General features: G+C 36.7%; 1 pseudogene; it reads right to left on the bottom strand.

Annotated features, from left to right (window-relative positions):
- Positions 1-10202: 10202 nt before the first annotated feature.
- Positions 10203-11305, bottom strand: LOC149145198 (protein DMP6 pseudogene; annotated as a pseudogene).
- Positions 11306-14310: the final 3005 nt, after the last annotated feature.

Consider the following 14310-nt stretch of genomic DNA (forward strand, 5'->3'; position numbering starts at 1 on the left):
CTGGGAAGAAAATTTTTGTTGTTAACAGATCATCACAGTTTGACAAACTACTTCAGTCAGCCCACCCTGAATTCAAGGCAAGCTCGTTGGGCAGACTTCTTAAGTGGATTTGAATTTGATATTAAGCATTTGAAGGGAAAGGAAAACCGCGTGGCTGACGCACTGAGTCGGAAGGTGCAATGTTTATACGAAATTTCGTCCCAGAAATGGAGGGATCCCTTGCAAGAAATGATAAAAACAGCCGCAGATCAAGATGTTGAATACCAGCAAATAAAACAGCAGTTACAACTTTCCAGCGAAGAAAATCAGCAGGGGTATGAGATAGGTGAGGATGGGATACTGCTCTATAAAAAGAGGTTGTATATACCTAATGAAGACAGTCTTAAAAATCTGGTTTTGGATGAGTTTCATATCAGCCACTACGCAGGTCATCCCGGATACCAGAAGATGCTTACTGCACTTCGGAAAGAATACTATTGGCCTGGAATGAAAAAGAATGTAGCTGAATATTTAGCGCGGTGTTTGGAGTGTCAGCAGATCAAAGCAGAACATTTACACCCGGCAGGGTTATTACAACCTATGCCCATTCCTGAATGGAAATGGGAAATCATATCCATGGATTTCATAACCGGGCTGCCTAGGACAAAGAAGCACAATGATTCTATCATGGTCGTAGTAGAAAAATTAAGTAAGGCATCGCACTTTATACCAGTGCAATCTACCCATAGAGCTGTGCAAATTGCACATATTTTTATGCAGAATGTGTTCAAACTGCATGGGCTTCCGAAGACAATAATTTTCGATCGAGATGTAAAATTCACATCAACATTTTGGAAAGCATTATTTACCGAACTGGGTACACAGCTGAATTTCAGTACAGCCTATCATCCCCAGACCGATGGGCAGACTGAACGAGTGAACCAAATAGTGGAAGACATGTTGAGAGCATGCGTGATGCAGAAACCGACTCAATGGGAAGAATATTTACATTTGGTTGAATTCGCTTATAACAATGGATATCACACATCATTGAAAATGACTCCCTTTGAGGTCTTGTATGGACGGAAGTGCCGTACACCCTCAAGTTGGAGTGGGCCAGAGGACAAATTGAGATTGGGGCCAGAAATGCTCAAAGAAATGGAGGACATGGTAAAAAGAGTGCGGACTAATTTAAAGGTTGCCCAAGACCGCCAAAAGAGCTTCGCAGATCGGAAAAGAAGGTTTAAATAGTACCAGGTCGGCGACCATGTTTATGTAAGAATTCAAGCCAGGAAAAGCACCCTGCAGTGGAGCAGTTGCGCCAAACTTGCACCCCGTTATTTTGGACCGTTCCAAGTCTTGGCAAGAGTCGGGCCGGTAGCCTACCTGCTCGCCCTGCCAAGCCACATTAGAATTCATAATGTCTTCCATGTTTCCGTGCTTAAAAAAAACATTTACGACCCTAAGCATGTGATCAAATGGCAAGACATAAGGGTAAGAACTGATTTCAGATTTGCTAGTTGGAAATGTGTTTTGAAGGTAAATGACTGGTACTGTTGATGGTTGCAGGTCGAACCGGAAGGAGAGGTCCTGGTCGAGCCGCTGAGCATTCTCGACCGGAGAGAAGTACAGCTGCGGAAGCGAGTTATTACCCAAGTTAAAGTGCAGTGGCAGCACTATAGGCCTGACGAGGCCACTTGGGAAGATGAAGAATTTCTTAAGCAAGCGTATCCAAGGCTGTTTGAGAACATCAGACATCGAGACGATGTCCAATCTCAAGCGGGGGAGATGTGATGACCCCCGGAAAAGTGTAAATATTTAAATCTTACTGCGGTAAAAGACAAAATTAAGTTAACGATGGAAGGTTGTTTGTTTTTAAAAAAAAAAAAAACCTTAGTAGTATTTCTTGCTATTTTACATGTGCACTAAAAGAATAACTATTCCAATAAAGAAAATACTTATGATAGTATTGGCAACTCCCGGGAGGGATTTGGAAAAAGAAAGTCAGTTATCAAAACTGAAATAACCACCTTCCCTAACTGGAAGGGTCTCCTGGGAAAAGGGGAGGGGTTGGCAAAACTCTGGGCTGTAGAGACAGGCAGAGAGAAAAAAAAGAGGGAAAAAGAAAACCCGAATAGACTAAGTCTGGTAAGGATCAGATAGTCGAGCACAAAAGTGCAGCCTTGCTGTGGATAGAGATCCGGCAAGAGGAAGCTTGGGGGGAGACCCTGGTCCCGGAGGACAGGTCTCATGGATGGGCGGTTAAACAAGCTATGCATAGAATCTGCAAATGATTTACTAAGAGATTAAAGTACTGGTGGTAACCAGGTAAGTACACTAAACCTTAAGCATCTGAAGTTATCTATGTTATATAGGACATTGTTTCTCTGAAAATGCAAATGTTATTATTGCTGTACTAAGAGGTCTGCAATGACTGTGGTCTGGGTATAATAAACTGTAACACTAGTACTCGGAACAGAAAAAGTAAGAACATTGCGGGACAGAAAACCTGGCTGTAGAGGTAACAGCCACGATTAGTAACGCATTCAGAAAACAGAGTTAAGGTTAAAACCCCGATTGTGAACGGGATGGTAGAAAACCACCTATCATGGGTAGTTTTTAAGAAAGGAGGGTTTGTCGATATTAAGAGAGGTTACCAACACTAGATTAGCGAAGTGGAATGACGACAATAACCATGACCCAAACTTATAACACAAAAATAGTATCTTTCTGAGAACTGTACCGAGCTCAAGAAATAAGAGAGGTCAAGAAAAAGAATAAAACTTAACCCTCAGAGTCGGGTAAGCTCCCACAGTATGGAATGAGTGCCGCATTCATTATATGCATGGCGAATACCCGAATGGGTGAAGTACACCTGCAAATGGGACTGCACACCTGGAAAACCAAACAAAAACTCAAGAGCAGGAATCGAAGCTTAACGAGTTATCTTTCAAGTCATTTAAAAGAGAATCGAACAACCACTAAACTGTTACAAGGAACTAACTCCTTTAAAGCGAAAATGATACACAAAAGCCATCTCTTTAAAAGAAACAGTGACATAAAATAACGAGTGCCGTGATATATATATATATATATATATATATATATATATATATATAAACGATTTACAGTGAAGCATATATATAGCGAGTTGCAGTAAAACTGTATATACGTATTTACCAAGTTAGGAGACCGAGACTTGCTGGTAGAAACATAAAAGACCAATCATTCTCTTGCATACAGAAGGCACAAGGTCGAGACGACCAAAACATCTATTATACCGAGATGCATGCGTAAACGCTTACAAGCATGTCACAAAAGACCTATTAAACAAGCGATTCAGAACATAGGTAAACCCTTATCTTAACACCAGAAGAACAATTATTACATTCCAGAACGGAGATCTACATTGCAAATCTGGCAGCGTTCGAACTACACCATCCATATAAACCCTTTTAAAACAGAGTAAGATACTCGCAATTGATATGAGAATATAAACATAGAATATAAGTCAAATAGAAACGGCCGCAAGGCTATAACAGTCCTGTTCCATAACAAATGGGCCTAGAAACCCAACATATATAACCAGAAGAGTCACGTGTGAAGTTTATTTCAAAGATTAAATACAATATACAGTTTTAACTACAATACATCAGAGATGGAACTACAGTCTCATAAACTGAAAGCTTTCCAACCCAGAACCGTTGGAAGCGTTAGGGTTACTTCAGAACCCATATCACGAAACCAAGACAAATTGGAGCAGGACAATGTAGAACCTCTCGTCGCCATCTGCGTCCAACCATGGAAGAGTAAGGTTGGGGCTTCGATCAGGCGCAGGGGTAACCCTCTGCCGACAAATGGATGATCAAAACGAAGGCACACTTAACCGGATTAAAACACATACAACAAGCGGAGAGCCGAAGGGTCGTACTTGTAGTAGTGGTCGGCATGTGATAACCCTGAGGAAGACCTCCTTGTCGAGTCAATCTCAGAGGCGGATATCTACATTAAGCAATAAAATGGCAGAGGAAATCGTTAGTCCTGTTTTCTTAAGAAGAAAAACCAAAGAATCAAAAAAAAAAAAACGATAAACTCTAAGGAACTAAATCCATTTACAGGCGACTGTAACACTCACCAGGTCATTTAGGAAATTTATAATACAGGACGGAAGCTCGGCGAAGAGGATGCGCGCTGGCGGAGAGGGTAGGAGTTCACTCGGCGCAAAATCGTTGAACAATCCCACCAACTCTGGCGGGGTGGAGCAGAGAGCCGCAGAATCGCTGAGTTATGCAGGAAAGCCCGAAGAGTCGGGAAGGGGTAGTCTTATATAGCATCACTTACAGAAGAGGAGTCAAGGGGGCATCTCCACCCTCCGATTCAACCCAGAGCATCCCTACCATCGGTTGAGGCGGCAACACGAAAGAAAACAAGCGGGAGTTCTTCACCTTGAACCACACACCCCTTCACGTGATCAGGCCGGCGAAATTTATTGCCGTGTCCATATGTCCACTGCACTGGCAGTCAGAACTTTCTCGATATGCCCAATGCCACAACACTTAGACTATGCGATATGGGTTTCACATATGGAGAGGGGCAATACATATGGTTTAAATATTATAACATATATAAAGAGCATCAGCCGCGAATGTAATTTAATACCAAGAGCTATAACGACAATGGTGTTGTAGCTTTACCATAATTTTTTTTTTTATGTTTAATATATGGGTTGGGAATGTGACACTCGTTGCAATAGAAACTTAAAAATAAACCATTAAATTGACACACAATGGTGGCAGACTTGATCCATTGTAATGAAAACTTAAAAATCAACTATCACATTCACACATAGTGGGGTTAAATTGCTACTCAAAAATTGACATGCAATGGGGATGGACGTAACTCATTGCAATAGAAACTTAAAAATAAACCATTAAATTGACACACATTGATGGCAGACTTGATACATTATAATGAAAACTTAAAAATCAACTATCACATTCACACATAGTGGGGTTAAATTGCTACTCAAATATTGCCACAACGCCTATAGAAAAAAAACAGTAAAAAAATAAATAAATGAATAACTAAATAAAAATTAAAAAATAAAACCATCCAAAAAATTTAAAAATATACATAGAAAAATTAAGATGCCCAAAAATAAATATATATATATATATTCAAACATTAAAAAAAAAAACCCATTAAAGTAAAAAGATTTAAGATAACAAAAATAAAATAAAAAAACAATCAATAAATTTATATTAAAAATAAAAATAAATGAATCAAAATAACCATTAAAGTAAAAAGATTTAACATAACAAAAATAAAATAAAATAAAAAGACAACCAATAAATTTATATTAAAAATAAAAATAAATGAATGAAAAGCAAAATTTTATCTAGTGAAAAAAAATATGAAATTAATTAAAAAAAATAGTGAAAAAAAATATGAAATTAATTAAAAAATATTTATAAATAAATCCAGTTTAAAATAAAAAGTAAAATATAAATAAATAAATAAAGATAAGAGTAATTAAATAAATTAAAAATCAAATTAAAAATATATAAATAAAATTATAAAAATAAATTAGAAACTATTAAAAACAATAATTAACATTAAAAATTAAAAAATTATATTGAAACTTTATTTGTTTCCTTTTAAATGAATAGAACATTAAATTAAATTAATTATGTTGCGTGCGTAGTGTCAATGGCGTGCATCAGCTCATTACCTATTTGTTGCCAAAGGGTCGTTGACAACAGGTCCGCTCTAACCACCTTGTAAAGGTCGATTGGAATCGATTCTCAGAATTATCCCCATCCTTAATGCATAACTATGTGCGCTTAAGGTGAGATCAATTCGAGGAGACGACTACCGTAGAATATTTTTTTTACAATAATATTTTTTTTACAATAATATCTATCTATATATATATACTTTGAATTAGTTTATGATTTTTGTTATTATTATTTTTAAACTTTTTAGTTTATGTTTGTGTTTTTATTTATTTATTTATGTTAACCCGTTTATAATTTTATAATATTTTATTTAATTTTTTCAAATTTTAAACATATATATTTTTTTCCAAATTTTTGTTTTAAATGATTTTGATATTTTTTGTTTTATATTTTAATAATTTATTTTTAATTGGTTGTTTTGATTCTTTCTTTCTACTTTCTTTCTTGGGTTAAAGTTGTTTTTAATTTTTTTAATTTTTTTTTTAAATTTTTTTACATTAAAATTTATATAAATCATTATTTTTTGGAAAAATAACTTCAAATATTATAATCATTAAACATAAAAAATTTAAATATTTTAGGAAATTTGTTATTTTTTAATTTCTTCTTTAAAAATTCTTGTCATGTCACTCTTAGCCAAAAAGTCTAGAAACATGTAATTTTCAATTTTATTTTTATGTGATAATTATTTTATGTATTTTTTAAATTTGATTGGTATCTGACCATTATTTTATGTAGATTGAAGTATCGATTAACAATACATAGATATATAGGAAACTTTAACTTCAAAATATTAATTTATTGTTTTTTCTTTTAACTTTGTAAAAAATGGAAAAATTTATTAAAAAAATATTGCAAGGAAACACGAGGATTCGATACTGAGATAGAGACTTGGAGGCACACTAGCGTTTTTAGTTTTTGCAATCTCAAATATTGTCGCCACATGACTCTTTCATTCGCAATGGATGAAGACATAAGGTTTTAATTTCGAAGCGCATACTCGCCCTTGCCAACGGATGCAGGAAGATTTGACCATTTCTAATTTGTATGCCATTTTGTCATAGAAAAGCAACCTCATCACTGGGTTATGATTTCAATAGGTGTCTTTCCATTCAGTTTGGGCGTTCATCCTGCCTATGACCAAGAAGTTGTTGTATGAGTGCTTCAAAACTTCCACTAATGTTAAAGATGGGTTATTAAAGGCCATTAGAAGTGGCATAGCTAGGGTTTTAATCATTTTGGGCAATGCCAGTCTCTTTGCTCTAGGGATGGAGAAATGGCCTTCATTTCATGGGTACTAGGTTTGTGCCTCCATCATGGATGTGGGGATATTTTTTGAGCTAGAAAAAGAGAATGGTAAGGGTGTTAGCAAATTGATTGTTGAAATGATAGAAAGATATATTCACCAGGGTTATTGTGAAGAATGCAAAGTGTTTAGCAAAAGTATCATACCAAGTGCTGGGGAATTAGATCTCCAAAATTTTCCAATTTTTGTTAGGTCAATGTCAGAAAAGACTCTTTGCTTCCTGGTCTAAGCAGTGGATGTTAAACTTATGTTAGATGACAAAATTCAATTGTGGAGAGGAATCCTTGTGGGGGAGATGACACTCCCCTATGAAGGGAGACAACTAAGGATGAAAGAAGTTCTTGGAGACTATGGCATGAAAAGGGATGCCACCATCTCTATAATTGTAGGCTTGAAATGATGTTCCAAGGGAAATGTGGCATCCTTGGTTATAAAGTCTAGGTATTTCAAGGATGCCTTATATCCTTTCCCTAACTCACAACCACCTAAGGATCTTTCAAGTGAGGCTTTTGTGCTGGAACATTCTTTGGAAACCACATCACTAGAGGTGAATGATTCTATCGTCAAGCTAAGAGTGGCAGGGTATAAACATCAAGAAATTATATGTTGCTTCAATGGATTTTGTCTATTGGCATCTATGCTCTTGGAGTGGATTCACCTGAACTGGTCCCAGAACATAGAGTTGTGATATTGTTCGGATTGTTATTTTGTGGTTTTACTTAAAAATATTGAAGATTGAGACAAGGTTTTGACGAGGAGCCCTGTTTTGGGGCAAAGTTGGTCATTTAATCCAACCATGGTTTCTGGAGTTCAACCCACTTACCATGAGATTTATGTTTTTTCCCGTGTGGGTTAGAATTTCAAACCTACCCATCTAATGGATATGGCTAGAGATCCTAGAAGATATTGGAGATTCAATAGGTTGATTCATCAAAGTGAATAGTAGAAGATTGGGAAAAGGGATCATCACTTTTGTCAACATCTATATCGAAGTGGACCTCAATGAAGGTTTACTAGACAAAATCATCCTCAACTGTGAGGGTAAGGATTATACCCAACCATTGGATTACAAAAATACAACATTCAGGTGTAGAAAGTGCCACCAGCCTGGTTGCCTTCATAATGTATATCCTTGTTTTAAAGAGGCATTTCGATTGCAATTGTTGAAGAAATCTAGTCATGGATAACAACCCAAAGTGTCACGCCCCCAAGCCGGCGGTAGTCTTTCAACCGCTCTTAGCGAGTTGCAACACCACTGAACACTTTCTTTTCACCAATACTTATGTTCGTGGACTACGCCTAACCACTTACTACTACTTAGTTTGTATTTCGCAACCAAGTATTATTATGTTATCCTTTATACAAATGAACACCCATACACATTCATTATCAATAGAAATTATAAACGAGAACACAATTGCACAGTATAAAGGGAGGGGCAACTCCCTGAACAATGAGTCTGCCCGAAATATATGTATTATATAACCTTCAATATTACAAGCTTATACAAGTATACTTGGAAGTCCAAGTTTCATACTTAGCCAATTTTACAATCAAGGCAAACTCGGTTGCCTACCTTCGTTCACCTTTGTGCACACTTGCACGATGGGTGGGCGCTCACCCGAGCCACCAAGACACCCATGCCAAGACTTGGCACCAACGGGCGCTACACGTTCACCGTGCATGCCTCAACCGACCAATGGGCGCACCTTGCCCAACACCTTCACCCAACTCCAAGTGCGTTCCAACCGTGCGGCTAAAGCAAGACTTAGCACATGAGATATGTGCTCTTCCTCCTTGTCTATCTGCGCACTAGAACTGTGCACTACCTCTTGTGCGAAGTGTTGATCGAATGATTGATGAACGAATGCTCTCCAAAACGCACTCATATATAGCCATCGCAATGTGTGGGTGGGGCTTGCCCAACCGACCACCCAACCTTTGTGCGCACAACCCTTAACCACGTTTAAGCGCCCAACACTTGAGTAGGCCCGCCCTCCATTGTTGTCGGCCTTCAAGTGCATCGCTCCATGCTCAAACCGGGTATAAATGTCATCGCACATTCATTATTGCATGTGTATTGTTGCAAGTTTCATCGCACCTCCATCGCACAACCGTCGTGCGCTCCAACTTGTCACCTACCCGTGCGAGCACCCGGTTCGACCGGCGCCCAAATGCATCGCACTTCCTAAGGACGTTACACAAGCCTTCAGCTAATTCTATCAACTCTCCCAGTTAGAAGAAGGATAATTGTCAACAAAACAATCCACCCTAGGAAAACTTCGCCTCTCTAGATCGAGTTTTTCCCCCGAGTTGTAGCGTCCATAGAAGAGAATCACATAATGAAGGATAATGAAATAACATCAATGTTAATTGTGTCAGCTATCTGTAGCCAAAAGTGCTCTCATGAGTGAGACAATTCAGATAGTGAAAAAGAAATAGTGACATTGGTTTAAGAGTAGCTATGGAGCTTTATCAAAACAATGAGGAAATGGGTATATCTTTAGCTGTTACAAAAAACATTGAAGGATGGATTGATGTGAATAAGCCAAAGGGAAAAAAATAAAAACCTTGAATCATCCAGTATGAAGTGAAAGATTGTAATCTTGATGGTTATGGTTTTATGATGTAATCTGTTTTTTTAAATGAAAATATATTGCATTGAGAAGAAAAGCAAAAATACTTTAAAACCAACATTTGAGGAAAAGAAAAAAGAAGGAATAGAAAATAGCTTGAAAAATGGTTGAATAATCAAACATTTAAAAAAAAGTATTTAAGACATAAGAAAATTGAAAGTGTCAAAAATATGCTCAAAAAAAAATTAATGTTGCAGCAAAGCTTTTCAAAATCATCATAAAATAATCCACATGCTAAAAAAAAATAATTTAGATTAACGTTAAAACAATACTTTTCAAACTCAACATGAAATAAAATAATTAACATTTAAAAAACTTCCATACTTCATACATAAAAGAAAAAAATAAAAATAAAAAATTAAGTATGAAAAATATGTTTATTTAATGTTAAAACAACACTTTTCAAACTCAACCTGAAATAAAATAATTAACATTTAAAAAAATTCCAAAAAATTAACATTTAAAAAACTTCCATACTTCAACCATTGAAATAAAAATCATGATTAAAACTCAATATAATGAAAACGAACCCTGAGCTCAATATAGTTCTGATTAGATTAATAACTTTGTTGTAAAACCAATCCACGAATACCAAACGTTTATACACACTTGCAACTTAGCTACAGCGCATGCGTGAGTGCCCCGCCATCATTCATGAGATTGAGTGAAATATTAAACTCGAAAGCAGCACATAAAGTGATGGAGTCGGTCGAAGGAGTGGTCGTTTCCGAATGGCTACAACCGATTCATTATTTAACAGCTCCATCACGTAAATTCCACAGAAGAATCCGTGATAAAGCCATGAATAGCAAGTATCCACTCTAAATCTATGGACATGGAGCCCGACATACTTGGAACTAGTATTACAACTACATCCAATAGAGCTTTAATTAGATTTTGCAATATGAAACTGACATAATAACAAGCGGTTATATAAGGTTAGGTTCATGTTAATCTGCAGCGGGATATCCAATTCCATGCCGTTTTGAAGGAAACTTAACAAAGACCATACTGCAAAAAGTCCCAACTGCGATCGGAAGGCTTATGACCAGCTGCTTCTGGTCCTCTCGGGCATCGGCGTAGTAACAGCCTACAACGTTGGGATCCATGAGGGCAACTGATGCAAACACCAGAACCGATAGCACCGCGTGCACGAAATCAAGAAACGTGAGTTTGTAGGAAGATAGATCCACCGTCTTGTTGATCTCTGGGTTGATCGTCCACATCCCGGTTCTGGTGGCGATCCCGTAGTATAACGTCCCGTCGTCTGCCTTGTAACTGTCGGTGAACGAATCAATGAAGCAAGAAATCGCGCAGCCGCCCAACAGAAAACCGGTCAAGTATTTGTTGAAGCTGTGGCAGTGGCCTCCGTTGGTCAAAATCGGTGACAGAATTTGGAAAGCAAGAACGGTGGTAGTGGGAAGCAATTTGACGAGATTAGCTGCGATCGCGAAAGTCTTGTCCACTGCATTCTCTGTGACTCATTTACCGGGAGCTCGGTTGCGAATGGCCTACCTGAATCGCCAAATCTCACATCCATTGGTTAACCCACTTAATTATTGCCCAACTGATTCGGAAAGTCTTTGTAGATCGCGATTAGAGATTCAAGGCAGCAGATAATTTGCAAGGATTCGAAAGCCTCTGCAGATCGCAATGAGAGATTCAAGAGACCACATGATAATTTATAAGCATCCGTGACCATATTTAGCAATGCATCAATAGTAGGTACTGACGTAATGTTAACTCTAACGCTTCCAATATCAAATTCCAGAGGTTTTAGCGTGTGAGAGTTTATTTTGTGACTGAACTTGCTTATCATATGCCGCACATGAAATGTTAAAAATGGCAAGCTTGGGTTCGATGTTATGCCCTGTGGGACTCAGACTTTGTCAATTGAGGTAATTCATTTTCAAGCAAATCGATTTGTCATTGGAACAACCAATATTGAAGCAAAAGAAACGTGAATTTGCTATATACGGTTAGGTGCTTCTATTGTGAAATATACTAGTACTATAAGCAATCCTTTTCTTCAATAGGTCAGTGGTAAGGATATACACGGCAGAGTGTAGTATAAGTATACTACAAGCAACGGAGTGTGGTAGGTGAGTTTACTGCACCCTCGTCTTCGTTCATATAGTGCTTGAGAGAAAGAAAGTTGTGAGTTAATTTATAGGAAAGACGATGGATCCAACTGACACATTTGTCCAAGAGCCTGTAAGAAATGGAAGCGTAAAATTTTCATAACCGGCATCCATCATTTTCAAAAAATTATTGCAAGTTCGGATCATAGAGAAACGGTGTGGAAATCTGAGAAACGAAATCAACTCGCTAACGTTGTTGAGTCCTACACACAACATTTTCTTTCTAGGTAGTTATCACCGACAGTAATGTAAATCTTTCCTGGAGATGTGCTCTCTACTATCTAGTTGAGATACCAGAATATGATAGCCATTAATTTTCATCCTCTGCATAATCCAATTTCAGGTCTAGAATTCACCGTTGATTCACTCTCTATATCCCGAAAACTATCCATTTTGGTCGTTTCTTTCACAGTTCTGAGTATGTTCGGTAAGTATGGTTTCTCTTCCTGTTAGCTGGCCTCGATTTAGGTCTAAACATAGATCTGCGAAAAAAGATTAGCTTCTCCCATTAGGTTCATCTTACCATACACTCATCGACTTCGACTTTGTTGGTATTACGTGGAGAGTATTTTTTTGGCCCTTAATTGCTTTGTTTTATTCCATGTCATTCCTTTTGTCCGAAGTATCCGATGTGCACAAGGTTTTTCTTTCTCCGGATTCATCTAGCATGTGTTGACAAACTAATTCCCTGGACGCTCGTAGTGAGGCACTTGACTTTCCATCATCAATCTAAGGACTGTTTTTCGCCGAAGAGATTTCACTCACGGGTAGGAAGTGTGTCGACATCTCTCAAGATCGGTCATTTCTAAGTAGGCAAAACCGTATTTAGACAAATAACACTATTATGACTCATGCATAATAGTCCTATAGTTGTAATGTTCATACAAACTTGGGATTCAAATTCAGATTATTATTTTCAAGTTTGTAGAATTAATGGTTATTTATTATTTTTATTCATTTTTAAGTTTTAGAATTAATTGTTATGATTATTTAAGCTTGATTTAGATATGGTTTTTATTTTATTAATTGTTTTAATTATTTAGGATTGATTTAAATATTATTTATGTTTATATTTTTAGATATTTATTTCATTAATTTTTTTTTTTATTGATTATTTTTCTTAATTTAATATTAACATCTATATTTTAATAATTATTTTCTTATATTAAAATATTATTTATTTAGTCAAATCTAAATTCCTTTTCATCTATTTAACATGATTTCAAGATCTTGTTCTTCATACACTGGATGGAAAGAAAGATTTATATAAAGTTAATTTGATTTTTCATAGTTAAATCTAATAAATGAGTTGTTTCAACAATTCAGTCAAAGAAATAAATATATTGACCTTTTCTAACTCTTTTTGCAAGTTGAAGGCCAAAGGATCCTTTCCTGCTTTAACTGAGTCAACTGGTTGGTTTCTTTCTTGATATATTGGCTTTGTTTGCGCTTGTTTTTGCTATGCATTTGGGATTTCATACTCAGAATTAATGGAGAGGGAGACTTCTTCCCTAGTTGGTGGAATAGGGTTGATAGCTTTTTTCCCTTTATCTGCTAGTTTTAGGGAAGCAGGTTGCTTAGTTTCTTCATTTTGATCTTTCAAATCATACTTCCTATGCAACTAAGCTTGCATGAAATCAAAAAATTGTTTACAATAGGCATCTATCTCCTCTTCAACTAAGGGATCATTCTGATCACCATCTTCTCCTTCCTGTGCTCCTATCACGTTCTATTATTCTAGAAGAGAAGAGATTTGGTTCTCCTGAACTTCAATAACATCTTCAACATTTTCTTCAGGATCATCCTCTAAATACACAGGAGGTTGAATTTGGTCATGTTGATCCTTCCTTTCTATTTGCAAAAATTGCAAAGGGGGTCTCCTATATTGAAGATTAAATTTTTGTTAGGCCCTTGTTAAATTTTTCGTGGAGGGTTTTTGTTTTCTAGCTCCATCTTCACCAATTTATTTAAAAGGTTCCTTATCAATTTATTCATTTCATCTAACTTCTGCCCTTGAGCTTCTTTTGCTTAGTGAGAAGGGTTGGCCTTTTCTCTTCTCCTTCTCCTATCACCATTTTCTCCCTTTCCTTTCCACCTTCCTGCAAATGCAAAGTTTGCCTCAACCTCAAGACCATGAGTTTGGATCTGGTCCATTGTTGCAGGATTTCCTCTCTTTGAGGGTAAACCCAAAATCTAGCACAAACACTCCAACAAAGGCCACCTTAGCTGTTTCTTGTAGAGGTTTAATCTCATAAGAGAAGTTGTTGTATAACTTTTTAAATCATTTTATAAATTCTAGGATATCCTCATTATGTCTTTTCTTTATTGCATTGAACTCAGTGAGAAAATACCCATGGTCCTTCTTCTCTCCCCATTTTTGCATGAAAGTGTTCTCCAATTCCTCCCAAGTATTAATTGAGGCATTTGGTAAATTCTTAAACCATTTTCTAGCCTCCCCATCTAAGAATTGAACAAATAATCTCAGGACTACATCGAAGTGCTCTACGTTC

This window comes from Pinus tabuliformis, chromosome X (genome assembly GCF_031772625.1).
Source record: "Pinus tabuliformis cultivar Carrire ecotype Pingquan chromosome X, CPIR1, whole genome shotgun sequence".
NCBI lineage: Eukaryota > Viridiplantae > Streptophyta > Pinopsida > Pinales > Pinaceae > Pinus > Pinus tabuliformis.